At 35.2% G+C, this 19,824-nt stretch overlaps 1 protein-coding gene and 1 long non-coding RNA gene across 7 annotated transcripts in view; one reads left to right on the forward strand and one right to left on the reverse strand.

The window, feature by feature from the left end:
- Positions 1-19,824, forward strand: part of LOC146992691 (uncharacterized) — a 289,003-nt gene that overhangs the window by 185,563 nt on the left and 83,616 nt on the right. The window contains exons 3-4 of one of the 3 annotated variants that reach the window (XR_015039046.1): positions 9,382-9,547; positions 10,950-11,064. The exons of the other annotated variants lie outside the window; for them this stretch is intronic. This is a non-coding gene — a long non-coding RNA (uncharacterized LOC146992691). Of the gene's footprint in view, positions 1-9,381; positions 9,548-10,949; positions 11,065-19,824 lie in introns of those variants that run through there. 3 annotated transcript variants of the gene reach the window in all.
- The window catches only part of LOC146992692 (uncharacterized), a 137,176-nt gene that overhangs the window by 86,244 nt on the left and 31,108 nt on the right, over positions 1-19,824 (reverse strand). The gene's annotated exons all lie outside the window — the stretch shown is intronic.

A 19,824-nucleotide genomic window follows, 5' to 3' on the forward strand; every position in this document is an offset into this window, starting at 1 on the left:
AAAGAAAAGAAAATCCCTATAGCGCTGCAGAAGCTGAAGAACTACCTCAGAACTTCTGTAATGCATTTCAAAAGCAACTATTTTCTTTTAGAACATAAACTGGGAAAAATTCCTGATTCAGTAGTTAAGAAAGTACACTGATTTTAAAACTGGCCAAAGTCTGCCTTAGAATGGAGCGGTTTTTTAAACCAGAAGTCTGCGCATTTCAAGAGAAAATCTGAAACAGGCCTCTTATTATTAGAAAATTGCAGAATACTAATATCAGTTTCGTACACAAAGCCTCTTATTTAAAATCGAAGCCAAGCTACAAATGAGCTTATTTGAAAATTCATGAATTAGTTTTCTTTACAGTTTAACTTCACTAGAATTTATTGGTATAGAATAGGTCTGATGGATTCAAGCATTTTATGGTTCGTCGAAAGACTTTTTAGTATACTTGAGAAATATCAGGTTTCTCTCACTACATCCATTATTTTCAGTGAAATTATTAATCGCACTTATCTTAAACAAAAATCGTTAATAACTCTTATTAAAACAATTACGTAATTAAAAAGTGTTCGCAAAAAGTACAATTTTGTTTATGAGTCAGTGCCCATTAAGCCTGTCAAGCGAATTATTTATTTTTATCTAATTAGGTTGTTTATATTAAATAACTTTACTATCATTCTCCTTTTTCGTTTTCTTGCCAAAACGGAAACTTTAGTTCGCGCTTATTCAAATGAGGTAGAAAAAGAGAGTATTTAAAGGAAGGTTTTAGGATTGGATTTGGATTGGATTATTCAATTACGGCAAAGCACACTAGGGCTATCTGCCTAAAGGGAGGGATGCCTTCGTGGAGGACTTTCTAAGGGAAACTGGCTCGTATACACGTTACACATGGGGAAAACCACGAAAATACCCATGCAGCCAGCCCGTTCGCGGGATTCGAACCTCAGACCGAACTACTAGTGTTCAGCGTCTTTACCGCTCTGCCGCTAGGAAGGTTTTAGATTTTTGAATCAGAGCGGATTCCGCCTGCTGAAGGCCACGTTACTAGTTGAATCTCTTCGATAGCTGTTCGTATGCGGCGTTGGATTATTCTTACCATTCGTGCTTTGGCCAACTTACAAACTTGTTTAAATTTGAATGCATTACTCTTTGAGTTACGCCATACATGCTTGCTGGTTTTGTAAGCACAAAAAGTGTCTTCCGTTAACTAACTGAGTTTTAATAAAAGGGTCTTTTACGCCCTTCTTTCGTTCTCTGTTTTATTACTGGACATAGTGATAAGTCACTTAAGTTTCAGCTTCAGTCTCGAAATTAGTTTATGCTTCACAAGAAGGTGAGACTACAATGTTCATTGCACTTCTTCATCGAAAAAATTGAATCTTCTCAAAGAAATTCTTTGATGGCTATTCATATTTAAAAGGCAATAATAATTTAGTTAATCATTCGTATTTTTAACTGCTCATTCAATAATAAAATAAACAAAACGTTTCGTGCGAAAAAATGAAAGGAAGGGGAAAAAAATGGGAGAGACGAGGTAAAGGAAACTTTTATTGCAGAATATTCTTTCCTGTGTTGAGTGTTGATTCATATCATAGAGTCTGAAACAAACTTTGATATCACGTTATCATGTTTCTTTCTATTTATTTGTCTATTTTTTTTTAAAGTTTCACATAAAATGAAAATGAGTCGTACTATTCTTTTCTTCCTTTTTAGTGAGTAAAATATTACAGGAACAAAATATCAAACGTTTTGTATAAAATTATTATATTATTATTTTTATTTATAAAATAGCCTACTATGATCGTAAGCATTTCATTTGCTCTTAAAATTTTAAGAAAAGTAGAAGTCCGTGCTTAATTTTCTAACACTAAGATTATGATGCAACAAAAATTAAAACCAGCGGAAGATGCTGTGGCAGTAAAGAAAAAAGTCAAAAATCTTTTTCAACGCAAACAAGCATATTTAATGAAATGACTAGTAAATCCAAGAAGTTAAAAAAGATCTTTCTTGGTTTAAAAATACAAGAAACTTTAGACAAATGCAGAACTTCTAAACCACCAATATAAATTATTACAAAATACAGTTTATTCATATTAATTTTGGCTGTATTGAATTTGGCGAAATTCTTAGAAAAAATTTATAAAAAAATAGTTTCCTGTCGATGATAGTGACTACAAAATTTGTTTAAAATACAACAAAAAATTAGGTTATCTAATTACCAGGCACAATTGTGCTCCAGTTATTAATTCTCCTTACTTCTGCTATGACTCACGTTATGAAAAGCATAACCAGCAGAAACATATTATTACCTGAGAGATAAATGTAATTGAAAACAAGCTGCTTAGAGAAGTCATGAAGTTTGGCACTGAATTCAGAATTAATTATAATTCTAGAAAAAACCATTGTCTAATAAAAAAATCAATCATAACCTTAACCATTTATATCAGCACTAGCTGCATGCACAGTTTTCTATTTAATTCCTTTGGTGAATATAAAAACCATGCCTACAGCAGTATTAAAAGTAATATTAATAAACTACATTTCTATAATAACAATACCAATTACAGTCAAAATGAGCTTAATAAAAAAATTGTACTAATAAACCAATTTATTTTCACCACGGCTGACAAAGCTAGCAATAGTATATTTAGTATTAGTGTAACACACTCTATCAAGAAATAATAAAATTACTTACAAAGTCTCTAATGATCAAGAAATAAATATAAATACTATCATAAAAAAAAATTCGCAGCAAACCACAGTAGAATAAATTTTCCAGTATGTTATGCTCTACCAAAATATCTCCCTCAGGGGGCTCACTTCTGTGAGTACGGGTGTGGCAATCCCGAGGTACCCTAGCCCTTCAGGGGATCATCTTCTTGATGAGACGGGTGTCACGATCCTGGAGCCCCAGTGATCTATCCTCTTTTCCGTCTCCTCTCCTCTTTGCTGGAACTTTTTCCCTTCTCTTCTCCCTCGTGGTTTCTCTCTACGGAGTTTGGGGCTCGTCACGAGAGACTGGAACAGCCCTTGTCTCTAGTCTTCGAGTGGCGAGAAAACTGCCCACGTGTTTGCCGTGCGTGGAGACCCGTGTCGCTGGAAAGGAGGGTCCTGGTAGTTGAGGGGCGAGGTACTGTCCCCAACACACTACTTTGGCCTCTGCTTCAGCTAAACGGGAGGCACCTTAGTCGTCCTCACGGGTGTCAATCGGCTGGTCACTAGTCCTTGTGTCAGTGGCTTGGGGTCAAGCTCTCGGGAGTACCTGCTTTCGGGAAAGCCGACTGTGGGGCTTCAGTTTGCGTATAGGTCCGGCTAGCCCTAACACAGGAATCTGTGTTCCCTTGTTGGGCTCCGTGGTGGGCGGGGCCGTCGGACCCGAATCTTTTCTTATTTCAATATGGCTAATTCCCAAATTTTTCTGATCAAAGACTTCGAAGTCACTCCAGTCTCTCAACCTAGTTCTGAAACGTCTACTACTAAACCAGTCACTCAACCTAGCTCTGAACCACCTACTAATAAACCAATCATTCAACCTAGTTCTGAAAAGTCTACTACTAAACCAGTCACTCAACCTAGTTCTGAAAATTCTGCAAAAAAATTACGGACAGATGCAAATAAAAAAAATCATCACAATAGTCCCCGTTTCCTAGTCATCTCTAGTCCTTCTGGCGAAATGCATAAGATGTCTCCTTTCGTAATAAATAAATACATCCAGTCTTGTATTGGTGAGCCGAGAAACATAAAGCGTCTCCGCTCCGGAGACTTGCTTATTGATACAAACTCAGCCACCCAGTCTGCTTCTTTACTTCAGATTACTAAACTTGGGCAAGCGAATGTCACTGTAACAGCACATAAGACACTGAATTATTGTCGTGGCGTAATATCGGAATTCGACCTTCTGTACGTTCCTGAAGAAGAGATCGCTTCCGAGCTATCCGACCAAAATGTCTGCGGTGCTAGGCGGATCAAGATGCGTAAGGAAGGTAAGTTGATCGATACGAAACACGTGATCCTTACCTTCAACACGCCTGATCTGCCTAAGAATATTAAGGCCGGATATTTAAATTGTCCTGTAAGACCTTATATTCCCAACCCTATGCGATGCTTCCAATGCCAGCGTTTCGGCCATTCTAAGACGTCTTGTCGTGGCAGCCTCACATGCGCCCGATGCTCACAGATTGGCCACGATTCGGAAAATTGTACCGCTGCGCCTTCGTGTATAAATTGCAAGGGTCAGCACCCAGCATTTTCACGCCTCTGCCCAAAATGGAAATCCGAAAAAGAAGTACAGACTCTTAAAGTTACCAGGAACATCTCGTATGCTGAAGCCAGAAAACTAGTTCAAAGCACACAGCTCCAATCAAACAAATCTTATGCCAGTGCAGTTAAAACAACACGTAGCATTGCCACCCAAACATCAATAGGCACGCAGACTAAACCAAATAAAACCCAACCAACCACATCCACCAAGAAAACGGAAAATGCAACTCATTTAATACAAAAAAAAAGAAACAGTCATTCAAAGTAAACCTAAAATTGAAAGTCACAAAATAATTAATAAAAATATAAGTCCCAGCAATAGCTCTTTTGACGAAATGATTTCTGAATCTGCGGATTCAGACACTATGGAAGTAGAGGAGGGTGTAGAATTTCCCAGGCATCTACTTCCACGAAAAACCAAACAAGAGCACAGAAAGAACAAAAACCAGACATAATGGCCACCCTCGTCTCATGGAACTGTCGCGGTTTCCACCGAAATTTGCTCGACATCAAAGCCATAATTAATGCTTATCATCCTGTATGCTTCGCAGTACAGGAAACAAATCTAAAACCAGAACAACAGGCAAAACTTCGGAGGTTTTCCTTCGTCAGGAAAGATAACCTTGCAGGTGAGCGTGCCAGTGGAGGTGTAGGTCTCCTCACCTCACTGGATTATCCCTCAAATGTGCTCTCTTTGACGACATCCCTCCAAGTTGTCGCTACTCAAACAAATTTTGATTTTGTTGTTACAGTCGTTTCTCTGTATTTGCCTCCAAATGAGCATATTGATCAGTAAGATTTAAATGGTCTTTTAGAGCAGCTGCCTGAGCCTTTCATCATAATAGGAGATTTTAACGGCCATAGTCCGCTCTGGGGTAGTAAGGATACTAATTGCCGAGGAAGACAAATTGAGCAGATGATCGAAGATCATAGCCTTTGTCTCCTCAATAATGGGCAAGATACTTACTTCCATGAGCCTTCAAAAACATTCCATGCTCTCGACCTTGCCATCTGTTCACCATCTCTGTTGCCTTTTTGCACTTTTAATGTGGGTAAAGATCTTTACAACAGTGATCATTATCCCATTCTTGTGTCTCTTGCACGAAGAGGAGCAAACCCCATGTCGAGATCCCCTCGATTCATACTGGACAGGGCAGACTGGGAACTCTTCTCTTCCATTGCAGAGCTCACAGATGAAATGGTAGAAGATGCGCATATCGATGACGCTGTTGAAGCTGTTACTAATACTATTATTCAGGCAGCTATGCTTTCGATTCCTAGAACATCAGGAAAACTACTAAAATATTCAAAACCATGGTGGAATCGCGACTGTCATGAAGCACTGAAAAAACAGAAAAAAGCATGGGGTATTTTTCGTAGATATCCTACTCTGCGAAACCTCATAGCCTTTAAAAGAGCCAAAGCAAATGCACGAAAAGTAAGAAGGCAGAGCCAGAGGGATTCCTGGATTTCATATGTGTCGTCAATAACATCCTCCACGCCTAGCAAGCGGGTTTGGGAAAGAGTTCAAAAAGCATGCGGCATATATAAAGACCACTCACTTTCCTTTTTGGAAAAAGATGGCCGAGTGATTAGCTCCATAGAAGAAATTGCGAATACTATTGGTGAGACATTTGCTTCCGTTTCTTCCAGCAGAAACTATACACCTGCATTTCTTTCTATGAAGCAGCACTCTGAAATAAATCCCATCGCATTCAACTCTTCCAAATCTGAGCCTTACAATAGAGACTTTACTATGCTTGAATTAAGGAGTGCTTTATTGCAGACACATAGGTCTTCTCCGGGTCTTGATGGAGTGAATTATGAAATGCTAAAGCATCTGTCCTGTAAGTCACTGAATGCCCTTCTCACACTTTACAATAGAGTGTGGAAGGAGCGTACATTTCCCAGTGCATGGAGGAGAGCTGTTGTCATTCCTATTCCTAAGCCAGGGAAAGATCCAAGGAATCCCTCCAACTATCGGCCAATTGCCCTTACGAGTTGCCTCTGCAAACTGTTTGAAAAGATGGTAAACAGCCGCCTAGTCTACTTCTTGGAAAAGAATGATATTATATCGCCTTATCAGAGTGGTTTTCGAAAGGGAAGAACAACTGTAGATAACATGCTCCTCTTAGAGACATCTATTCGAAAAGCATTTGTGAGAAGAAGCCACCTTGTCTCGATATTCTTCGACATTGAAAAAGCTTATGATAAGGCATGGAGATACGGTATACTCCGGGATCTTCACGAGAGTGGCTTGCGCGGCAACCTACCAATTTTCATTCAAAATTTCTTGAACACTAGAACTTTTCAAGTAAGAATTGGCTCTGTTTTTTCGGATGTTTTTGAACAGGAAGAGGGTGTGCCTCAAGGCTGTGTGCTCAGTGTAACCCTGTTTAGTTTAAAAATAAATTCTGTACTAAAAGAACTTCCTCCCACCATCTTGGGATCTCTATATGTTGATGATCTGCAGATTAGCTGTCGAGGAGCAGACATGAGATATGTAGAGAGGCAACTGCAGATGGCTCTGATTAAGATCCAAGAATGGTCAGACAAACAGGGATTTACATTTTCGAAACAGAAAACTGTCTGCGTGCACTTTTGTAGGAAGCGAGGTCTCCATCCTGAACCTGAGTTATACTTGAATGGTACAATTATTCCAGTTGCGCCTGAAGTAAAATTTTTAGGAGTGACGTTCGACCGAAAATTGACTTTCCTTTCTCATGTTTTAAACCTGAGAAAGAAGTGCCTAAAAACACTAAATATTTTAAAAGTGTTGGCGAACACCTCCTGGGGTGCAGAGCGTTGCTCCATGCTTCGCATTTACAGAGCGCTTATCCGCTCTAAACTGGACTATGGCTCAGTTGTTTATGGATCCGCTCGGTCATCTGTTTTGTTAAAACTGGATCCTGTTCACCATCAAGGTCTGCGGATTTGTTCAGGAGCTTTCAGGACTTCTCCTGTGCAGAGCCTATATGTTGACTGTAACGAACCATCACTTTATCTGAGGCGTGAGCAATTATCCCTTTTGCAATATTTTAATACTCTATCTCAACCTGAACATCCCAATAAGCTGTGCTTACTTGATAATGAGTGTAACACATTATTTGAAACACGTCCATCCTGTGTTCCTACTTTCCCTTTAAGAGTTCGCCCTGTCATTGAGGAACTCTCCCTCTCTGATATGCACCCCCAAGCAGTACAGAATTTTGAAATTCCACCTTGGGAAAATTCACGGATCCAGCTTCTTGATGTTTTTAAACATCACGTAAAGGCGAGCACTAACGAGATCGTTTACAGACAAATTTTCGCTGAGCACAGGCACAAATATAGCAGTTATTATCCGATATACACAGATGGATCAAAGTCAAATGATCATGTGGGGATGGCTTTTGTATTTGAAAATTACATAGAGGGCAGATGCCTGCACCATGCTTTCTCTGTCCTAACATCTGAACTAACTGCAATATATTATGCTCTTTTGTACATCTCAAAGCTCTGCCACAAAAAGTTCATAGTTTACACAGACTCGTATAGTGCTCTTAAATCCTTGGAAGCTTTTCCCAACGCTCAGAATCCTGTGGTAGTGGATGTTCTCAAAATTCATAGAAATTTAATGATACGAGGATATGAAATCCTGTACTGCTGGGTTCCCGGGCATACGGGAATAAAGGGAAACGAGCTTGCAGACATCGCGGCAAAATCTGCTGTCGAACTGTCCAGTCGCCTTATCCCTTTTAGAGACATCTGCTGTGTCATCAAGGGAAAGATACGAAAAAAATGGCAGCAAATTTGGGATGTTCAGCATCACAACAAGTTGAGAAACATCAAACCTAGAATTGAGCATTGGGATTTTGCTGGAAATCGTAAAGAGGACGTTCTTTTGACTCGACTCAGAATTGGTCATACCAGAGTTACACATAGCTATCTTCTTAAAGCTGAAAATGAGCCTGTTTGTTTTAATTGTAATGTTTGTTTATCTGTTCGTCATATTTTAATTGAGTGTCCATGTTTTAATAGTCTTCGCCAGAAATATTTTAATAGCTGTGACTTACCTCTCGACCGTTTAATCGGAAGAGAGGTCAATTCTAATTTATTTTATTATTTAAAAGAGATTGGGTTTTATTACCAAATGTAATTTGTTTTGAAGACTGTGTCTTGAATGTTAATATGTGCTTTTAACTTGTTTTTATATGACTTCATCCTCTGGATTTGGTACATTTATCTACTTGTTTTTATTTATTGAATTTTAATGTCATCAATTGTAATCATCTCATCTTTTGTTTGGCGCGTCATAATCATCTCTGGTTTTTGCGCCATAATCACTCACTCACTCACTCACTACCAAAATATCACAAGAAACCTATCAAACTCAGATTTATAGATAACGGTTTGAAGAAATACTGGAGAACGATAGATATTGATTTTACCAAAATGCTTTAAAAAGTTGTCTAATGGTAAAGAAGCACATTAACGTAATTTTAGATAATAACTGGGATTGGAATTATTCTGTAGCCATTTGTAAACTTTACCTTTTCGTTACATAATTTACTTTTATCAACAGCTTTCGAAAACTTGAGCTTTTTCCTCAAAAAATTTACTTTCATATGTACTGATGACATTGCCATTAATAATAACAATATAAAAACATCTTTGTAGAAAGTGTTCAGCATTTTGGTGTCATACTTGACCAAAAATTAACATGGAAAAAGCACATTGAATTCTTTTCTAATAAATATGAAAAATTATTAATGGTTTTCACCGAATTGCAAAAAATAGTTTTGGAATAAGCTATGATGTCAAGAAACTGATGTACAAGCAGTATATTGTACATTTTATTTTGTACAGCTCTCGTGCTTGGAAACATGATCTTGCAAAGAAAGTTAACACAAGAAATCTGAGAATGATTCAACGGAGATGGTTGTAGAATCTCAAGTTATGAGGCTACTTTTGTTTTTGAAGGAATTTCGCCTAATGATTTCGAAACTGAATGTAAGAATAACTTTGGAAGACTGCAAAAATGGAAATGTCCCCTTTTCCCGATCTCCTTCATTCAGCTACTTCAGAGACCATAAATTTCTGCGATTATAAAAGAGACAACTGAAATATGTTTTCATATGGTTTTCTTTACAGATGGCAGTAAAATGAACAATAAGGTTGGTCTTGCATTTTTTCTTTTGAAGACCAATCTGAGGTTTGCTATTTTAAACATCGTACACGGAATGAATGCACAGTTTTTCAAGCAGAACTTCTCTGTATTTATCTTGTCGTCAGATGGATCAAGGATAGCATCCTCAAGGTACGTTATTTGTTCTGATTCTCTTTCTTCTCTTCACCTTTTGAACAGTATTACCAGACGCGACAAATTAGTAATCGAAACTCTATCAACTGTCAGTTCGCTTAGAAATAGGGCAATTGCTAACCGTTTTGCTCATGTGCGTACTCATTATAGATTCTGTGGAAATAAAAGAGCTGATTTCGTAGTTTTTTTGTAGCTCTTCTCTTTTTTTCGTAGCTTAAATCTCGCATTGATATCAATATTAGCATTCCAAAGAGCTATTCGAAGTCCTTTCATTATAAGAAGCTTTCAGCTAAGTGGCATGAGAACTATATTTCCGCATTCCGAGTCTTTCCTCTCTATTAATTTTAAAGTATCTCAGTTTTTATCTCGAACTTGCAAGTTACCTGTTTAGTGCCAATCTAACATCAAATCATTAATGTGAGTTTCCAACAAAAAAGTACCCCGAGATGTGGAACATTTAATGTTTTCATGCCCTACCTTCGATGGCCCTAGATTATGCTTGTAAAACACTTTGAAAAAGTTCAGCGTGACTTGGCCAGTGATCTTATCTGTTTTCATGAAGTCCAGACTGCTGTTCTGTGTTTTTGTTCGGTTTATTTATGCATGTAATATTTTATGCTTTAGTTAACCAACTTTTATAAGCCCCGTATTGTGTACGTGGGGTGCATGGGGAGATTTTATGTGTTTTAAATTAATATATATATATATAATATATATATACATCTATCCTAAAGGCCTAAAACTAGATCAAATTAAACCAATGATGCAGAAGCAGATTACTTAATCCTACAAATATAGGCAAATATAGGACCTCAACAGAATAAAAAATCTTTGACAAACGAAGACTATTCAATTTCAGAACAATAAAACTAATTTATTGGCAATCTAACATTTTCAGAAAATACATACATAGCAGATACTGCTATTAATCAAATCTTAAAGAATCACAAATATCTGTAGCGAAAGTAAAGATTTTTTAAAAGAACTTAAATTATTAATAAAATTAGTAAAAAAATAACAAAACTGCACAAATTTATTAAAAAAAACTGCTTTCACACAGTTGTCAACCTAATTTTCAGTTTTTAATTATTGCTTATCATGATAGACTGTGCCTAAAGCATTAAGGCGGTATAGACTGGATTTATAAATATAGTTGAATTAGACATTCTTTTCAAACGTCTTACAGTTTATAGTAATTTGAACATGTTGCTTTATAATCTCTTTTTTTTTATTAATAAGAAGGGCCTACTTCATTTCTTGTTCTCAAGACGGTCTTCTTGAGCAAAGTTCTGTAATCTGTTAAAAAAAGGAAATTAAAAATAAAAATAAAAATCTTATTTCTGTTGCTTTTTTTATTATTATTGTTTTTTTTAATTAAATATACCACCACTGTATCTAGCATTTGAAAATTAGTTCAACTAGTACATGTATTCACTTGGTGGGCAGACTAACAGACTAAGCATGGATTGCCCATTTTCGGCCTCCAGACTGCAACAAGTGTCTGCAAATTGGAGGTAAAAACTCTTTTCTTTTCTTAAGACATTAACTTATTTGTATTTCACCACATTTAGAATTGCTTTTGCTTAATTATTATCTTAAACCGCTTCACTAAAAATTCTCGTGCATCAGTGCATATTAAGATTAGCTTAATCCGCTTCTTCGAATGCGGGTACATGTATTTCGTTCATAAGTTCTTGTACAGCGACGTAATTAAATTTACCTTAATTAATTTTTCAGAATATTAAGTAATGATCTAATTTTTGATTTCAGTATATAACTTTGTTTTCTAGTCCGTAAACACTTCTTTTAGGACGAATAACGTGTTTTCTACAGATTACAGTTTATAATTTTTACTGTTTTGTGTATTTTTATTTAATTAATTAATTTCCGTAGCTTGATTTCTGTTACATTATTTTAAATGAAATAATTGGTATTAGTATTGATTTTATAATTTTGGATCGTAATGGATTAAGCTTTGTATGAATTTAGGCAAGGGCAATTTCCCATTCTATCCTGTACAGCTTTGAACTGAATGAAGACACAAATTGTTTTTGTCTTCAATCGAAACTTTTAAATTTAGTAAATTTGTATCATTATCAGTTCAGAAACAGGTTGATCCAATTACTCCTCACCAACTCGCTAGAAAGGATGTACCGGTAGATGTAAATTTTTCTTTCTTTTTTCCCCCGTTCATTTTTAATTTTTACACATTTTATTTATTAAATTTCAGAATTGGATTCGTTTTCACCTTTTTACGTATACATATATACGTATATTATATAATTTCTATGCCTATTTAATTCATTGTAATATGTTAATGCATTCTTGGAATGCGTACTCATAGCATAACGAGTTACACAGAAAAAGAACAAATATATTGTATTCAATGTAATTCGTTACACAATGGATTTTAATTGATTATATTATAAAAAAGCACTGGGCTGCGTTCCTTCATGGAGGACTTCCTAAGGGGAACTATTTCGTATTCACACAGGGAGAAAAACGTCCATACAGCCAGCCCGTTTCCAGGGACTCAGATCTGAGTTAGATAGTTATACTATAAGTAGGTATTTTTAAGATGCGAAGTATATGTAAAACATGCAATTATTCTGTTGTAGAAGACGCATATTTACTTCTGAGGATCTATATTCTGAGTTCCATATCACGCTTTAAATCATACTTTAAATATACATTACTATAATGCAAAAAATGCTAAAATATATATTAGTGTAATACAAAGACTACAAAAGACGTTCTAGCATATTTTGACTTCCCAAACTTTTCAATTCTAAACTCGGAAAGAGACTTCCTTTTTATTACAAATAATATGCGTATAATTAACTCATATTTAATACTGCAGTGTTATAAAGATACTCAGGCGTGTTTAGGATAACAACTGAACTGTAAATTAATGCACAGTTACAAAATATTTAGAGGGAGCCCATGTCTTTTATTTTGGTTGCTACATTTTTATAAGGCTTTTTGAAGTTAAAGAGAGATTCAAAGTCGCTGGCCTACGCAAGCTATTTCAGAATTTTATTTTGTAGTACTAAACCAGGAAATGCAGTTTCATAAATGTATGGATGGAGGAAAAGTAAAGAATTATGTGCTTTTTCATCGGCAGTTTTCGTCTCTTAATTTAGAAGTTTCTGCAAAAATATGCATGAATCTGTTTATTTAAAAATGATAATTTAATTTAATTCATGATAATTAAAAAATATAAATACCAAATCTTTGTAGATAGGCAGTTAGAAACGAAAAACAAATAATACAATTTAGAGATGAAGAGCTGTTAGGCTGCTTCTCAACATTCCAAATTGTTTTTTCCTGTGACCTGCGAAGGCCCTATATTTGGAACGAAAGTATAAAATAATAAGTGAAAAGATTCTAATAAAGAAAAACTTTAAAATGAGTGAATTTCGAAATTTATTCAAAAGGACTGTTAAAAGATGGACACACAAGAAACCTTAATTTGGGTATCAATGTGTTTATTTTCAATCACCATTTGCTTACACTTCCAAAAACACTTTCAGAGCAATACACTTACGATCTTTTTCTCAATATGTACTAACATAATGGGTAACATAAAAGCCTAAATAGAAATCGAATTTGACTATTGAAAAAGGCGACCAGGGCAAGGAATTTTGACGTATCGGAACAGAGAATCTCATCGAAGAAAGATGCATCACATCATCGTCATATACAGGCAGTACAAGCAATATCCATTTCATAAGACAATCTATAAGTTGATTGTGGATTAAGTATGTAAAGGAGATGAGATTCAGAGGGGAGGACTTTTCAAAGCAGTTATCTGTTTTACATCAATTTAATTTAATGAATAGAATCAGAGTATAAGCTTAGCAATTATAAACCATTGCTGTTTATGTTACTTAAATTCAGATGTAGTAACATTTTACTTTCATGTAAACATGTATCATCAACTAATATCAAATAATAAACTATAATCTTAAATATAAGAAAAGCATAAGCAAACTGGTCGGTAAACTTAACTTCAACATATGCAAGAGCGAGCCAGTATCGCAATAGGTTTTTGACCAGGTTCGATGCAGGACGAAGTATGCCTGCATGAGATTTTCTTTTTTAATTTGAAGTCAATAAGAAAATAAGCCATGATCGCTTAGAAGGGATATTCTAAGGAGGAACCTTTCTAAAAAAATGTCATCACGAAATTTTGTAAATTTGAAGAAATATCGAGAAAATTATTATTTTTCCTTTCACTGTCATAGGCTTTATTACTGACTTTTTCCAAATTATTTCTAAAGGTTAACAGCTAATGTGAACTGATGTATGTCTTTTTCAATGCTTAGAATAAGACTTCACAAAAATTAATCCTTTAAGTCTAGAAGATCAAAACTGCTAAGTCTTGAAATGTACTGCGTATTTGGTATGCACTTCAAATACAAATGCAAATGAATGAAGATGCAAATGAATGCAAGATGAATTCTTGCATTCATTGCGAACAGGTCAAGCAGTTTTCCTTCGTTTGAAAACTGATATGATGCAGCTTTGATCTGATGACAACGGATGGATAATTTCACAAGTTTCCTATACTCTCTATCTTCCGTGACAGGGTTGCATTTTTCAGGGAAAGAAATAATCTCCATGTATTGAACTTCCTCTATTTTTTATAGTTTTCTTAAACAGGTAAAAGCAATTTACCAATAGAAATACAGTTTTTGATAGTTTCTGAAAGCTAAGGTTTAATTCATTTATCAATTGGAAAAATTCGGGCAAAAGTTCAGTTTTTCACTCTTTCTGATCTCTGAAATTATATTCGACTAATTAATAATAAGAAATGTAAACACAATTTCTTCAACTCCACGCACCATGCTCCTTTAAAAAAGGCCAATGTCTGTGTGTTTAGAAGCAGCTTTGTGGGTACTGTTATCATTCCTTCGTATAAAGTAATGTTAATTAAACATGTAATAGAGCAGATAGATTGCATAATTATTCGGAACATAAACGCTACGAAAAAAACTGAATTTTATAATATTCATTTTGCAATTTTCTAGACTTTTTTGCATAGATATGAAATTGGTTACTTCTTTCCTCCTAACACAATAAGTTATTGTTTATTTATGAAACAGCAATTAAGACTTAACTTTCAAATCATTTGGGGCGGATCCCAAGAACTATAGTTTCGTATTTTACTTTCTTTGCTTATCTGACGAAAATTACGTATGTAGGGTTTATAAAACCTTCCTCATTTTCGATGAGAATATTAAAATTAGTTCTACTTAATGTAAATAGAATTTTTATTTATATAAACAGCCACTTATATTATGAAAAATGCTCTCTAAAAGTTCAACTTTACTCATGTGTTTGTAAAACTCAGCGGTATACCAGTTACATAAAATATTTTCACCTCACCAGTTAAGAGTTAAGAATCTGCTTGGAAGCTATGTAAAGCAGAAAAAAATCTCCTTCAAATAATCCAAACCTTGCTTTCATTCAATTTTGTAATTAATTTCCAAAATATAGCAAACAAAATGTTTAATTAAAAACTTATATTTGAAAAGCACTCTTTTGCAAAAAATGTATTGTATGCATTGACAAGAACTTGGCATCAGTTGGCGATGCGGGGAATACGCCTTATTTGGCTCTATAGAAGAAAAAAAATTTAGTCTCACAAGTCAACAACCCAAAGAACTTGCTATGGATCGCTTTCTTAGGATTTACTAGACGTTAGAATCCCATAGGCAAATACATTAATCTTCCATAACGGTTTTAATTGTAACGAAAAATTTTTATTAAAGCTGGTAATCACGGATATAGTTCTGGGGAGTTTTTTTTTTCCCCTCCCTAACCGGAATCTTTTGTAAGTTTGGCGTTGGACGGCGGGAACAGGGATGCCTTTTCTCTTCCTGCTAACCCCCAAATTTATCCCTCCAGTTTGTTTCAATATTGATCTTTCGTTTTCAACCCCATTCATCTTGCATCTGTGGAGCTCGAGGAAAGTATGGAAATCTGACCGGCTTGCTGCTGAAGTTTGAAGGCTGGCGTTCGTAAACAGAGACTGTTTGCAGCTGTTCTCGTGGAATTACAGACGAGTCAGTAATTCTGGCGGGTGGTTTTTGGTCGAGTTTAAAAGTCAAGCGACAGGCATGGGTGTTTGTTGTGGCGGCAAATATACCCCATCATCTGATTAAACAGATTAAGTAGGCCGGCTATTGGGTTCCCTGAATTTTCAGCAAAGTACCTCTTTAGACGTGAAGTGAAGGATTTTTGCTTTCAGAATAGTGTTTCAAGGTCATGATCATTGATCTTCAAGATTTCTGTCAGACTTTCGCAAACGCAAAACTTTGTTTACGTGAGCCTTGTACGATTTTGAACTTTTATAGTTTATTTTCAACAATGACTATTTAGTCCAGTATGCTGTTCGTTTAAGTACATTGTGTTTAACCAAACGTTAGAAGAAGTTTTCCACTCTACCACAGTAAAAACTATGATCAGGAAGTTAAGCTAATTTTCAAAATGGGTGATAATATGCGTTAAATGCACGATTATAAAATAAATCGACTTTTTATTTTGCAACACAAAATAACAGTTTTCCAGCTCGCAGAGGGTCCTCAATAACTTTCACCAGCATAAAAGAATATCTTGGAAAAATTCTTTTCCTGAAAAGAGAAGAACTTTTAACTCGAGGGAAGTTGGTCTGTGACAGCCTGAAATGGCAAGACGGTTAATATTTCCCACAGTGCCACCCGTAATTTTGGAATCAGTTTCTCAGAGAATCTATGGTTTCAAGAAAATAACGTCTTTAACTGATAACTTGTAACGATCCCTTCTAAAGGCTAGAATTTAATTTCTAAAACTAGATGCTGATGTTCCATACAGGTAACTTTTCCCGCACATATATAAATCAAATAATAATGCAATAAAGGAGTGGATCCAAATTATGTCAGGTTATGAGGTATATTCTCCCTCCTTCTAGCATGCCTATTCGAGAGGCTGAGGTTCGAGTTCCGGCGAGGGCATTGCACATTTTTCAAGTCTTCTTCTTTAAGAAAAAAAAAAGTTGGTGGACGATGATTCGTCAGCACTAGGATTGGCCGACTGGGTCCTCTAATCCCCAGTCGCGCTTTAAAAGGGTAATACATCTTAATATTTCTCAATGCAAAGAATATTTAGCAAACTTCACTTTCTGCACAATTCCTCAAAGAATATTATTTAACCCGTGAGGAACCGACCATACACAGAAGCTAACAGTAAGTGTTAAAAGCACTTAATCCTAAGCTTGTTCTCAAAATCTGCAGCTACGATATGAGTCTGGAATTAAAATGTAGTTTTAATTCAGTTCGTTATAAATTGCTTCCTAATTCCCTAAACAATTTCTGATATAAAAGGCCAAATACAGGCTAGATGATGATAAATTACCATTGACAGCACTATATTTCATTACATTCGTTCATTATTTATATATAAACATATTCTATATTTAATTTAAATAGTCTGTGGTTTTAATTTTAACTTAAATGTCTTTTGATTTCTTTGTCATTAAATGCGGAACCATGCAGTGATTTCCCTTTTTTCTTAAGAATGTCTATATTTACGAATTTCATACAAAGGTAGCTAAGAAAAGGAAAAAGACTCGAGAAATGATTTGAAAATAGAAGAATAGTTAATCTCTTTTTGGGCTTGAACTTGAACTTTTCCTTAAAGCACTTTTAATTCTTGTGAATAACTCAAAATATTTTTTCTTGTTGAAGTTCTTGTTTCTGTTGTTCTTTCTCGTTCTGTCGTATGCAGAAATACAAAGTGTTTCTCAGAACACTTTGTATTCTGGTAAAGGACTGTGAGCACAACTAATGCTCAGCATTTAAGAATACAAACGTGCCATTCAGTTTAAACCTACTTGATAATATACATTCTTAATAGAAACATATGCACTAAGAGTTAGCTGATAAGGTTCCTAGCTTGATTTCAGTCTTAGAAAGATAAATTGTACTAAATTAACTGCCTGTGTAGTTTTTCAACATTATGCAGATTTTCTGCTCAAACTAATTCCATAGTTCACTTTAGAAACGAGATTACCTGCTGGTTCTATGAAACTGAAAGTAATTTTTCTTCTATTTTTAGTCAGTTAGCAGCTACACTTAGCTTATATTTTATTTAAAATATTATTTATTAGCTTATATTTTATTTAAAATTGTTTAAATAAAATATAAGCTAATTTAGTCTTGTTACAATGGCAGTGCTCTTCTCGAGTAGTACAAATTTGATGAGTATAATTTGTAGCTTTTTTACTAAATGAGAGAATTAAATTATGCGATTATACAATAAATTTTGGACAAAATCACTATTGTTAATTAATCGGAAATAGTGAAGCTATTGTTGATTAATCGGAAATAGCGAAGGGAAGCAGAACTACGAGGGCAATCCCAAAAAAAAGGTCTCCTATTTTTTGGGGACGTACAGAAAGTTTTAATACGGTTGTTGGTAACACTGTCGTGAGTGGTGCCTTCTCCGCTCCCACATAAGCACGCAGGCGCTTCGCTAGGATGCTCAGTCTTGGCTTGGCAGCCATTCGAAATGGAGCTCCCGATAAACGTTGCCGCCAAGTGCGAAGTGCGCGCAGTTATTCGATTTTTAAACGCAAAAGGCGTTAAACCGGTTGAAATTCACCGCCTATTGACGGAAGTGTATAAACAGTCGTGCATGGATGTCAAAAACGTTCGCAAGTGGTGTAGAGAGTTTGCAGCCGGTCGTACTGAAATTCATGACGAAGAAAGGAGCGGGAGGCCGTCAATTGCCGACGAGACAATCGCGAAAGTTGAGGAACTCATGCGTAAAGATCGGAGGATCGCTCTGGATGCTCTCTGCATTTTGGTTCCTGAGGTTTCCAGAAGCACCATCCACAGGATTTTAACGGAAAAGTTGCAATATTGGAAGGTGTGTGCAAGATGGGTGCCGCGTATGCTGACAGAAGACCACAAACGGCAACGGGTTGATTCTTCCCGCGAATTTCTTCGCCGCTATGGAGACGAAAAGGACAACTTCTTGGACTCGATTGATGCTTCCTGAAGAGCATGGCGGCAAGCTGGTATGACATGGGCATTGTAAAACTGCCACAGCGTTTACAAAAATGCATCGACCGAAATGGCGATTACGTTGAAAAATAAAGCATTCTTCAATCTTTAAAGTGATGTAGCAGTTATAGAAAATAAACGGTTCTTTGTATATCTAAAAATATAGCAGACCTTTTTTTTTTGGGATTGCCCTCGTATCTAGGGAAAATATAAAATGAGGAAAAATATGCATCGTATAACACAGTTATAGCAGATGATATAGAATTAGGGAGTTGTTCTTTAAAATATAAATAAATAAATGAATAAAGTATGTATAAACGACTAAATAAAATAAACACTGTCACAAAAAGTTCAAAACCAATATTTGTATTCGAATTTGAAATCAGTGACATCATCCAAATTCTTTTGTAAATATTATGTTTTAATACATTTATAACAGTGTCTTAATTTCTAATAATATTTATTCATCTTTACTTTACTGCTTGTTCTTTTTGCTTTGGATTCAGATTTCAATAACCAAATGTATCCACATTTAACAGCTTGAAAATACAAGCAAATTACTAATAGTATTTTTCTGTTAATTATAACTATTCCTCTGTATTCCTTATATAGAGATTTAAAGTTAACAGTGCACATCGTCCCGTTAAATCGAAAGATTATTGTATGATTAAGGTCACTAAATGTTAAAGGGTGATGATACTGTTGCAAGCTTGATTTTCTTCAGAAACGAGTTATAGGAAAGAAAACAGGTTTAAAGGCGTCTAGTTATATTCTATTTGTTACTTAGTTGCTCAGATAATAAACAGAATGTTTTACACTCGATTATATAACACTCTAAAGAAGATACTTAGGAAGCTGGTGACATGCTTCAAATATATCTCGAAACTATTCTTTCATCAAATTATTCCTAATCATATTTCTTTTAAAAAAATATTCTAAGATGTCATGCTGTCTCAAACTCAAAAACTTAAGGTATCTGCTTACGTTCGGAGCACTTTTTTTTTAAAAAAATAGAATTCTTATGAAATATGTATTTATTTAGTCAAAATATGATATCAAATCATGAAAATAGGTAAATTTTTAGGAATATTTTCATAAATTCTTGAAACATATGCAATTTTATGCACATTTTTAGGAGAATTTAACACTTACGTTAAATGTTGTATATTTTTTCCCACAGTATATATTTCAATTTTATTTATACTGTATACTACTACAACACTC

The sequence above is a fragment of the Stegodyphus dumicola genome, chromosome X2 (genome assembly GCF_044657685.1).
Source record: "Stegodyphus dumicola isolate Sdum_Otavi_A_Nest chromosome X2, ASM4465768v1".
Taxonomy (NCBI): domain Eukaryota; kingdom Metazoa; phylum Arthropoda; class Arachnida; order Araneae; family Eresidae; genus Stegodyphus; species Stegodyphus dumicola.